Here is an 11,628-nt window from a genome sequence, read left to right as displayed (position 1 = left end):
CTCCGGAAACATAAAGTAGATAAACTGCACTAATTCTTTTTCTCAATTTTTAGTCAAGCTTTTTGTTTTTTGGGGCACCCGTAGAAGCAAGATGTGGACAAATATGTCAACTCTTGTCAAACAAATGTAAATTTCTCGACTTTAACATTTTCTACCACTAGGGAGTGCTAAATACACACTGTCCCTTAAAAGGCCTTTCCAATTTCCTCAAAGTTACTCTTGCGAGGTAAAATGTTAAATACCGTCCTAAATTTGACACATTTGTTGTAATTTAACCACCCAAAACGTTTTAGAACTTATTTATAGTCTTACGATTTGTCCTTAAAATGCCTAATTAAGATACTTAATTCAGGTTGTGATTCCTACACGAATGAAATTCAAAGTACTGAAACAAATATGTTAATAACACAGAAAACACAAGAAGAATACATATATTAAATTTAAAAAAAAACTAAAATATAATTTTCGATAAAATATGCACAAGTTTTGCGTTAAATTGATTTGACTTATTTTTAAATATGGACTTCCGGTCATTGGACAGGTGAAAAGGAAAAGGCGGGTCTTCTGTGTGAATTCAGCCAATTGGATTAATTGCTGTTCTCAAGCGGCTTCGAAGTTACTTTTCCGGGGTGAGATATTTTTTATAATCATTAATTCGACGCGTTTGGAGTCATTTAATTGTTCTTAGTTCAAACAGTTTTAAAATAAACTTTCTCTTTCGTCTTTCTATCGATTTAACGATAAAAGAAGCTTAATGAATTACAAATTTTTCACGTTTTATTTCGTTATACTTCTCAATTGATCAAACCGTCTTCTGATTTAACACATTAGCGGCATTTATTAACATACCTTTCTAGGGTTCTTTGTTCAAATTAATCCGTTTTTATTCTATAATATTTAAATTAAGACCCTTTTATTTCGTTGTTTATGGTAAACCGCTAAAACTATTGAATTAGCATGTTTATTGTATGGGTGCCTGCCTCAGTGTTTGCCGACAGGGGGCGGTAAAAGTACGCTGATCAAAATGAAGCCAACGGAGTAAAAACGTTTTCAATATTATTGCAATTTGCGTCAATTAAACTGAACTTTGATGACTAATATGCCTTTTTTTATCATTTATAATCACTGACTTTAGGTAATGATATAAATCCAATGATCTAACTAAAAGGAATCGTAGCGCGAGTTGATTTATCATATATAGTTTTTATTTTAATAGTCCTTTTATGAACTCACCCTATTACTTATTAAAATTGACTTAAATGTTTTTTAATAACTTTGAATACATATTTGGGAGTTTATTCATTGTCTATACATATAAAGGAGTGCCTCACAAAATGAGAATTTTTGCGAGGGTTTTTATGATCTGTTATGCACTTGAAAAAAGAAAATGTCATCTATTCTCTATTCATTAAAAAATAAGTGAACATTTGCAAGCTTTTCATGTGAATTTTCTTATCATGGCTTAAAGTTTACTAGTATACTGTACTTTTTCATGATAATGTAATATTTGGAGATGGGAGGTTTGCGTTTTGCAGCAATATTTAAAAACAACAACAAAAAAGTGCAATATTATAGTTGATTTGTTATGAATCCAGGGTGTAGGATTTTTAAAGAAAATGCATTATGGGAATTCAATAACTACCACAATATTGACAACACATTTTATGTATGTGTTTCATTGTTATGAACAAACACAACACTTTCTCTTTTTAGATGGATTATGTAAACAATGAGAAACTATTTGAGTTTTCTTTAGATTACTGTATTTTATTTGTTGATTTGCTGTGCAGGTATCGATTGATAGACCATTTTAACATATCAGAAAAAATAATTATAGACAATTTATATTCATATTATTTATATTTATATTATAATATATATTATAAAATATATGATATATATTTATGGGGCGGCAGTAGCTCAGGAGGTAGAGCGCTGGTCTTGGGATCAAGGGATCCCAGTTCGAATCCCGGCTTGTCTGTGTTACATGTCGAAGTGTCCTTGGGTAAGACACTGAACCCCTAAAACCCCCAATAAGCAGGTTAGCGCCTTACATGGCTGCAAGGCCGCGATTGGGAAATGTGGAGCACATTGTAAAGCGCTTTGGGAAGTCATTGACTTGAAAAGCGCTATATAAATGCAGACCATTTCATTTCATTTATATTCATATTTCTTAAGTCTTTGCAGCAACATGCGGCCTTGGAAAATGGATCGTGGCTACACAAGGTGCAGTTCACTTTTCAGTGGACAGAATGGCAAAAAAAGAGCTGCAAGGCCCAAAAAGGGGGTCTTTCCTTGCCCCTGCTCTCAGCAATATGTGTTCAGGCATAATGGATTGCAGCTATGTAAGTGCAGTTCACTTTTTGGTCGAGAGTAAGGCAAACAATAGCTGCCAGGCCCAAAAAGGGGCTTTTCCTGCCCCTGCTCTCAGCAATTTGTGATCAGGCATATTGGATTGCAGCTACGTAAGTGCAGTTCACTTTTTGGTTGAGAGTAAGGCAAAAAAAAAGCTGGCAGGCCCAAAAAAGGGGCTTTCCCTGCCCCTGCTCTCAGCAATTTGTGATCAGGCATATTGGATTGCAGCTACGTAAGTGCAGTTCACTTTTTTGTTGAGAGTAAGGCAAACAATAGCTGCCATGCCCAAAAAGGGGCTTTCCCTGCCCCTGCTCTCAGCAATTTGCTATTAGGGAAAATGGACCGCAGCTAAAAAAGGGCAGTTTACCTTTTGGTAAAAGAACAGCCCCCCAAAAAAGCTGCCAGGGCCGAAAGAAAGGGCTGTGCCTTCCCCCATGCGACTGGGGACAATCGATTGTGGCCACACAAGTTCATTTTACTTTTTGGTTGACAGGCAAAAAAGAGCGACCAGGTCTGTAAAAGGGGGCTCTATTGACCCCTGCTCGCTGTGATATGCGATCAGGGGTCAATGGTCACAGCCACAAAAGTGCAGTTCACTTTTAGGTGACAGAATGGCAAATAAAGCTGCCAGGCCAAAAAACAGGGCTCTGTCGGCCTCGGCTCACGCAATATGTGACCGGGGATAATAAATTGTGGCCAGACGAGTGCAATTCACTTTTTGGTAGACAGCACAGCAAAAAAAAAAAAAAGAACATAGGCTCAAATAAAGGGGCTCTGCCAGCCCTTCACTTGCAACAATATGAAATTTGCAATAATAGATCATGGCCACACAACAGCAATTCACTTCTTAGTGGAGAGAACGGCAAAAAAATAGCAGTCAGGCCTGAAAAATGGCTCTGCCGGCTCCGTCTCGCAGAAATATGCGATCGGGGATAATAGATTGAAGAATATTTTTCACTGAGACTGCCTTTCAAGATATTTATTTTTCAGTTTTACTCTAGGCCACCTTTTTTTTGCACTACATTATCCGGGCATCACGAAGCCTACTTTGTAGCCACTCTCTCCTCTTCCCCGGTGTCCTCTTACAATCGGAGACGGCAAACAGTTCCCAAACAAATGAAGGCCGCATCCTGAAGGCACAGGAACTTTCCCGATTGCTAATATAGATCGGTAATCCTATGTCTGTGTATGTGGCGTCGGGATATAGATCGGACGGCTTTGCGAATCGTCTGATTTGCAAACGTGAAAATAGTTTTAGGGAGGCGAGGTTGCGAAATTCACACTCTTAAACACACCAGCATGTAAATAAAAAATAAAAAATGTTGACTTTGTATTGAATAAAATAAATATTATTTATGTTTTTTAAGTTGCGGCTAATGGGCAGCACGACGGAGCAGTGGTTAGCGCGTGTGCGGCACAGTTCTAAGGTCTTGGGAACCTCCTGTGTGGGTTCAAATCCAGCTACCGGACTTCCTGTGCGGAGTTTGCATGTTCTCCCCGTGCTTGCGTGGGTTTCCTCCGGGCACTCCGGTTTCCTCCCACATTCCAAAGACATGCATTTCAGGTGGATCGGCCGGTCCAAATTGTCCCTTGGTGTGAATGAGCGAGCGTGTTGTCTGTCCCTGTGTGCCCTGTGATTGGCTGGCAACCAGTTCAGGGTGTCCCCTGCCCACTGCCCGATGATTGCTGGGATGGGCTCCAGCACCCCCGCGACCCTACTGAGGATAAGCGGTGCAGCTAATGAGATGAGATGAGATGAGATGTTGCGGCTAATGTCAGTGCCTTATTTTCTGATGTACACACAATTTGAGCCAGTTCATTATTCATCCATCCTAATATCCATTTTAAGCTGGAGGACTGGGGGTCTTTTTGGAGGCTCACAATTAAATTACAATTAAGTAATGTAATATTTGATTATAAAACGATTATTAATGTTTTTTTTTCTTAAAATAAGATTTAAGATTTGTTCACACTCCAATTTGAGTGATTGATTTAATGACGTAAAATTCTTTCAGCTTTTTTTATTTGTTATGGAACGTTAGCCGAACAAAGAAACTTCACTGTTAAAGTTCATGTCTATAATAGAAAGAATCTAAAGCTTCTTGAAACTTCTGCAAAGACACCCAGTTGCTATTTAAGTGAAATAACATGAGGGTGGGTTTCCTCAATGTTCTCTGGTTGATTAATGGTAGTCCACAAAAACAGCTCAGGTGGATGCTTTGCGAGTGGCGCCTGACTTTTGCGACATCCAGTGGCCATACTCGAACGTCCAGGTTCCTGTTTGACCTATTTTTATCTTGTACTTCTCTCAGCATCGTCTCTCGCGGGCCACATAAAACGATGTGGCTGGCCACATTTGGCCCGTGGGCCATCACTTTGACGCACACGTGTATATTTCGGAGAACCGATGAATTAAACCTCCGAGACCCAAGGTGGGACATGGGGTTTGGAAAATAAAGGAATGAATCTTTAAACTGTTAGATTTCATGTATGGTTATTCAAATATTTGAATAATATTTATACTATTTAACATTTAAAGCATGTTATGATGGGCCGTGGTCGGGTTTCCGTGTAATTTCCTTTTTTCAACTTCAAAGAAAGCTAGTAGATTTTGTGAGAAGAAATATTCACATTTGAAACATTTTGTGAGAAAAATCGTTAAAATCTTCAAAAACAAGTTGTATTAACCTAAGCGTCTCGTCCATGTAAACCAGGCGTGTCCAACTTGCGTCCCGCAGACCGTATCTGGCCCGTCGGATCATTTGATACGACCTGAAGGATGAACTATTGTGGCCCGCCATGAATTCCTCTCTCTGGCCGCAAGAGGGCAGTGTTGAGTCTGTATTGCATGGTGAGTTGGTTCAGGTGTGAAACTGCATTTGTTAAACTGTTCAGTTAACACATTCAATGCCAAACACGAAAACCTTTTATTTTCCTTTGTTTGTGCACGAATGTGGAAAGATCCCTCGTTATCTGTGATTATAATATGTAGGTTAGGTTACTAATGTAGAATGAATGATAAAGCATACTACTGAAAAAAGGGTTTGTACGGTTGCTTGAAATCCTTGAGAATGCTTGAATTTGGGGGAAGTGCTGGAAAATCCTTGAATTTTTTTCCATCACCATGCATTTTGTCAGTCTCACCACACTACAAATGAAGACATTTTTACCTCTGCCTGTCGTACCCAAGAGGACAGCTTTATTTAGAAAACTGGGTCTTTTAGGACGGCTCACTGAGGACAGCTGGCTCTTTGAGCTCCCAAATGGCTCCTCAGATTTTAAATTTTATTATATCAATAATAATAAAACGGTATGCACCAAATTATTTAATAATCAGTAATTTCATGTTTTGCAGGGATCTCTCCAAAACACATGAAATATACATTTTAATATTCACAGATCTCCCCCCAAAATTGTAAACTATAAAACAATTTTAGCTATTTACACAGTGAACAGATTTAAAGTCGAGCGACAACACAACATCCTGGAAAATGCATAAGAATAAAATATAATTAAAATATTTAGTCTTCAGTGCTATAGATAAATAATAAAATGCAAAACAATTAACTATTTACAATTTTATGTTCACCAATTTAGACAGAAAGATGGATGGATACTTTATTCATCCTTGTAGGGAAATTCACACTTCTAGCAGTATCCTTGTGTATTTAAATAGTGATACGGAAAATACGCACTGTAATAAAAATAGGGTAATATGCAAATGTGGGGGCGGGGTTTAATGTGGGCTTTTACTCCCCGGGGTGGAGTTAAAGATCCTCATGGCATGAGACTCAGATTTAGACACAAATCCTTTGGATAACATGCAAAAAATATAAATTAAAAAGCAAAAGATTAGCAGTCGATCGAAAGATTGAATGCACTCTTAATTAAATAAGACCATTTTTTTTTTTTAATAGATACTTTCTTTCTTTTTTGTCTTCCGTATTGACTCAGTTATTACCTAACACCTATAAAAGCCTTTTCTGTGTTTCTAAAGAAGTGTGACATAGCCAAACTGCGCGTGCATCATTGAAGCAGGGTGGCAGAATTCATGTCAGTTTATAGCAGCCCATTGACACAAGAGGATTGTAGATCATAGATAAGAACAGTGCAAAAAGTATGTGCTAGCAGCAAGATAGGGACTTGGACTTTAGATTCAGATGTACTTTATTGTCATTCTTGTACACGTGTATACAGAACGAAATGTCGATACATCTGGCCCGCACAGTTTCCTTGAATGTACAGATAATAATGAAATGTTGTATTCAGTTGGAGTATTCAAGTACCGTATTTTCCGCACTATAAGGCGCACCTAAAAGCCTTTATTTTTTTCAAAAACTGACCATGCGCCTTATAATACAGTGCGCCTTATATATGGATCAATATTAAGTCGCAAGGTCTCGCATAGAGGAAACATGTTTTACCATTCTGTTTTTGTAAATATTTTACTCTCCTGGATTTACTACACTCACGGATATAAGAGGACCATGGTTGCACATTATTATTGAACGCAACGACTTCGGTGAGCTACTCCGGCTATATATTTTCCCAGTATCTTGTTTCAGAGTGATCTAGATGTTTCTGTGATGGGTCTTTTTTTAAATTAAACTCAATTCCAAGTGTTTATTGTCATATGCACTGTAAAGTTGCGAGCGAAAAAGAAAATAGAAACTAAGGAATGGTTGGCATTTCTTGAATCCCAAGACTTTAACCTTCCGAATGATATTTGGAACGATGCATTTGAGTGACATCGTACGGACACCGCATCCGCACGTGTCTACGACACGTATTTGCTTCTTTGCAAGCTTTCGGAATGTTAAGGGGGTAATAAGTTGGACTGAACCATCTGACTGTTTTGTCCACGTTCTCATTGTAGCGCCTTATAATCCGGTGCGCCTTATGTATGGAAGATATAGGACCACAAACTATTTTTGGGGAGTGCGCCCTATAGTGCGGAAAATACGGTACTATTAATATACTAAATAATTATAGCTATGTATAGTATTATACAGTAGTGCAAAGAGTGCAAGAGGAGCAGCTAACCAGATGTGCAAAATGGGCAGTCAGGTAAAGAAGTCACTATACAATAACAATAACACTGGAGTACGATAGCGCAGAGGTACTGGAATCATTGAAAAATGACCTTGAATATGCTTGAATTTGGCCTTGAAAATGGTGAACGAACCCTGTCACTTAGACATCCCGGTGTAGAGCGAACGGAAAATTCATTTGTGTCCAACAACACGCTCCAGTCTCTCTTCTCTTTGCATTCTCATACCGCTCGTGTTACCATACCACGACATTTTTTTTCCCGTTTTTGTCTTTGTTCAAGGTCATACGGGGGTCAGATGCCGATCTTGATTAGCCTTCATAACTTATACATGATTACCTCTTCTCGGGTCGTCGGGTCCCTTCAAAATAAGAGTACAGTCTTTACTCTAGACTTAAAGGCCAAGTAGGGGGGAAGGGGGGGTCGTCCATATCCTGTATCCTTCTAATTAATATCGCTGTTGTCCATCATTCATTTTTTAACAGTTCTTTGATTTCACTTTTCAAGCAAGCGTCCGAATAATTGAATACACTTTCATTTTGCATTAATGAGGATCAACAATTCTTTTTTTTCCTTCTAAAGGATTTAAATAAAGCGACGGTGAATTTTAGAGCGCCATCTTGTGGTGAAAACATACTTTATTGGTTGAAGGGGGGAGGGGGGTACGTAGTTTGAAGTATCCCTTAAAGTTGAAAGTTAAATCATTTCTCTATGAAGTATGTGTTCCCCAGTGTTAGGCATGTTACTTTAAAAACATTATTAGTTTTTCCCGTTTTAGAGCCAGATTGATAAAGTAATGTTATGGTAACAGCTAATCACTCAGCCTTCTACTTACGTTTTTGATAAGCGTTCTCATTCACAGACAGAGACGCTTGATTGATTAACTACTGTTATGATAAGAGCTAATTCATCAGTCTGTGCCTGCATGTACCTCTCTAAAACAAGGTAACTACTCTCTTAGTCGACAACACGTTTTCTTATCATAGACACAGGCTTCTCAGGACAGCTTACCAGAGCTGCCGCTCTGTTGTCCTTCAGTGCTCCAATCAGAAGGAGCATGGTGTGGAGTAGGAGCAAGAAGGGGAGTCTCTGCAGCATCCTCGTTCCTTTTCTTGTCCTCACTTTTTAATTTTGTCTACTTTTCTTCTTTTTTTTTCTTTTTTTTTCTTTTTTTTTTTAATTTCTTTGTTTTTTCAGTTCATCTTTTTTCTTTCATTTTATATTGTTTTTCTCTTTCCGTTTCTTGTTTTGCTCCCTTTTCTTTTCGACTGTCTCCCTTTTCTTTTTCCCCTTTGCGGTTTTCACAGTTTCTTTCATTTACTATTTTTCCAATATTTCATTCCTTATTGTTCTATTTTTTTCCCCTTTTCTCTCTTTCATTTACAAAAGGTAGGGCAAAAAAATAAGGTCACTTTGAGTCTCCTTAGTTTGCATTTTTCCTCATTCGTTTTAGCTGGGGTTTTTTAATTTCACTCCAAAATACTGCGACTATTGGTCAAATATTAAACACTGTCCCTTTAAATACCTGATTCTATTCCGACATCAATTGCAGTACAGACTGCCACCAGCAAGGGTGCTGTTGCTTTACCTCTGACTACTTTCATATAGCAAAACAATCTCATCTCTTAACTGAGACGTGTTTGTGTGTCCTTTCTTTTGTTTTTCTTTCTTTTTGCTTTTCCTGATGCGTGCAAGACGCGTGCAGGGTCAGGAAAACAGTTCTACTCAATAATTGACGTTGTGCATTTCAATCGGCGCCAGGCTAATTAAGGTTAGCGCGGCGTTTGCTCTATTTTCTATCAGGGAATGCATGGGAATTGTCTATTTTGGGAGCACTCGTCCTTTTTCTCCCCAGGCCCGTCCTAAATGCAATTAACACAGTCGCTTTACCGCCTGCTAATTATTAAAACAACCATGATTTGACGCTCGTCTCCTTTCCAGTTCATCGATAGTTGTTTTGAATTCATTAAATAAGGAAAGGAGCTCAAGAGAAGCGACAGATGCAGAAAAGTCATATGAGTAAAACACGATTCACTCGTTGGCGTTGATTTAATTCTAACAAAAACATTATTGAGTTGAGGAAATGTCCTTATTTTTGTTTACAATAGCTCTCAGGAACCGTCCTCTTATGGTTCAGATCCTACCTCTCAGATAGGACGTACTGTGTTGAATATGGTGAAATGACATCTGAGCCCTTTAGTGTTACCTGTGGTGTTCCGCAGGGTACAGTACTTGGGCCCCCTTCTTTTCAGCATTTACATGCTTATGTTCTGGTCCGGAGCCTTCGCTCTGAAAATGCTAGTCTACTCGTGATCCCGAGAGCCAAGAAGAGATCCGCAGGTTGGAGAGCGTTCTCCATTCGGGCCCCGGTGCTGTGGAATGCTCTTCCTCCTGAGATTCCATCTGCAACCTCAGTGGAAATGTTAAGTCTAAGCTTAAAACACACTTCTATTCTATAGCATATTAATACCGTAAATTCCGGACTATAGAGCGCACTTGGTTGTAAGCCGCACCCACCACATTTTAAGAGGATAACCGCTTTTGTACTTACACAAGCCGCACCTGTATATAAGCCGCATGCGCACACATTAAAACATGTAACACAATCACAAAAGTGACCCAAACCCGACTTAAAGTCCCGCAATTGTAACTGAATATAAAGTACACAGTCCAAAAACCACAGCCGGCAAAATGAACGGAAAATGATACTGGTACTCAAGGTTTGATGCAGACCTGCAGAGTCCGGGACCCGTTGAAAGTAATCCAAGGAAAAAAAGTCTATATTTCCAAAGGTAAGGGTGGGAAAAATATATATCTACTATTGGCTGCTGCGTCCAAGAACACATCTCACCTTTACTCAACTTCCCGCCTGCCCCCGTTGTTTTCGCCCCTTCTTTTTGATTCGCCCGTGGAAAACATATCAGAATATGTCTCTAAAATAAATACATTACAAAAATATACAGTTGCAAATACATATTATACATGGTTACACATATTCACTAAGAAAGACGGAACCCCGAGAGAGTTTTCAAAGCTTTAATAATATAACTTTCATCCCAAACCGTGACTGTGACAGGTAGCAACACGCTACTAGCAACACGCTAGCAAAGTAAAGTTTACGTGCAATAGCTCTGTTTCCTTCTTATCGTATTGCTCGATTATTTTTAGCTTGAAAGCTGTGTCATGTGCCTTTCTTTTTGCAATTTGCATGATGAGGGTAAGTTTACGCTAATTTAATTTGTGCACAAGCTAAGAAGTTGCAGTCTTCCTCGGCGCATATATTCCACCGGTCTAAATCTTACCTTTTGTACTCGCGCACCGCTGGCGGCCGTTAAAAAATATGACATAAATTGGCCGCATCACCAAATAAGCCGCAGGGTTGAAAGTTTGGGAAAAAAGTAGCGGCTTATAGTCCGGAATTTACGGTAACCTATATTTTATGTTGACAATATAAGGGGATGATGTCATAGTAGTCTGTAGTTTGCAATAGTCTTTGATATTTGCAGCTTTTTGAGACTCTTTGTGATTAAGAGCTATACAAATAAACACGACTTGACTTGACAATAACATAGGGCTTCGATAATCATTTGTATAGTTTCCTGAAATCTTTGTTAACACTATAGTGCAATGCAGTAAACCAACAGGATTAATTTTCAAAATCTAATTTGTCGGTAAAGAAATTATTATATAAAAAAACATGAATAAAGTATGGTACTTTTCAATGCTTGAGCATGCGAGTATGGTTTGTTCCTTGGGTTCAATGTGTAAGAGTATCTAAAGCAGTGTTTTTCAACCCTTTTTGAACCAAGGTACACTTTTATTTATAAAAAAAAAGTTCTGAGGCACACCGTCCGTCGAAAATGTTGGAAAATGAAGTTATGTCAAATATTTCACTGTACTACCTCATAGGTAGGTGATTAGTATACATAAAGAAGAAAATAATACTTAAAATAAAAAAGAATGATGTGCTTTATTCACGTTTTTATTTTTTACAGTGCAATCTTAAACCGCTTTGTTAAACAAATTAAGTTATTAAATGTACTGTGCTACCTCATGAGCAGATTAGTATATAAAAAGTATATAAAAATCTACTGCCACCTACTGATATGGATGACTATTACAGTTACTCGTCTGAAGATAGCAAAATATTGAATATTGGCCTGATTTTTTTGGAAAGATAAAATTGGGCAAATTCCAGCGGCACATTAGACAAGGTCTCAAGG

The 11,628-nt window shown here is 38.3% G+C and overlaps 1 long non-coding RNA gene across 1 annotated transcript in view; it reads left to right on the top strand.

The window, feature by feature from the left end:
- Positions 1-4,666: 4,666 nt before the first annotated feature.
- The window catches only part of LOC148349993 (uncharacterized), a 40,585-nt gene continuing 33,623 nt past the window's right edge, over positions 4,667-11,628 (top strand). The window contains exons 1-2 of the long non-coding RNA XR_015852990.1: positions 4,667-4,787; positions 5,070-5,206. This is a non-coding gene — a long non-coding RNA (uncharacterized LOC148349993). The remainder of the gene's footprint in view (positions 4,788-5,069; positions 5,207-11,628) is intronic.

The sequence above is a fragment of the Urocampus carinirostris genome, chromosome 16 (assembly GCF_059441175.1).
Source record: "Urocampus carinirostris isolate Australia breed hairy pipefish chromosome 16, RoL_Ucar_1.0, whole genome shotgun sequence".
Lineage (NCBI taxonomy): Eukaryota > Metazoa > Chordata > Actinopteri > Syngnathiformes > Syngnathidae > Urocampus > Urocampus carinirostris.
This window is presented reverse-complemented; position numbering and strand designations above follow the sequence as displayed.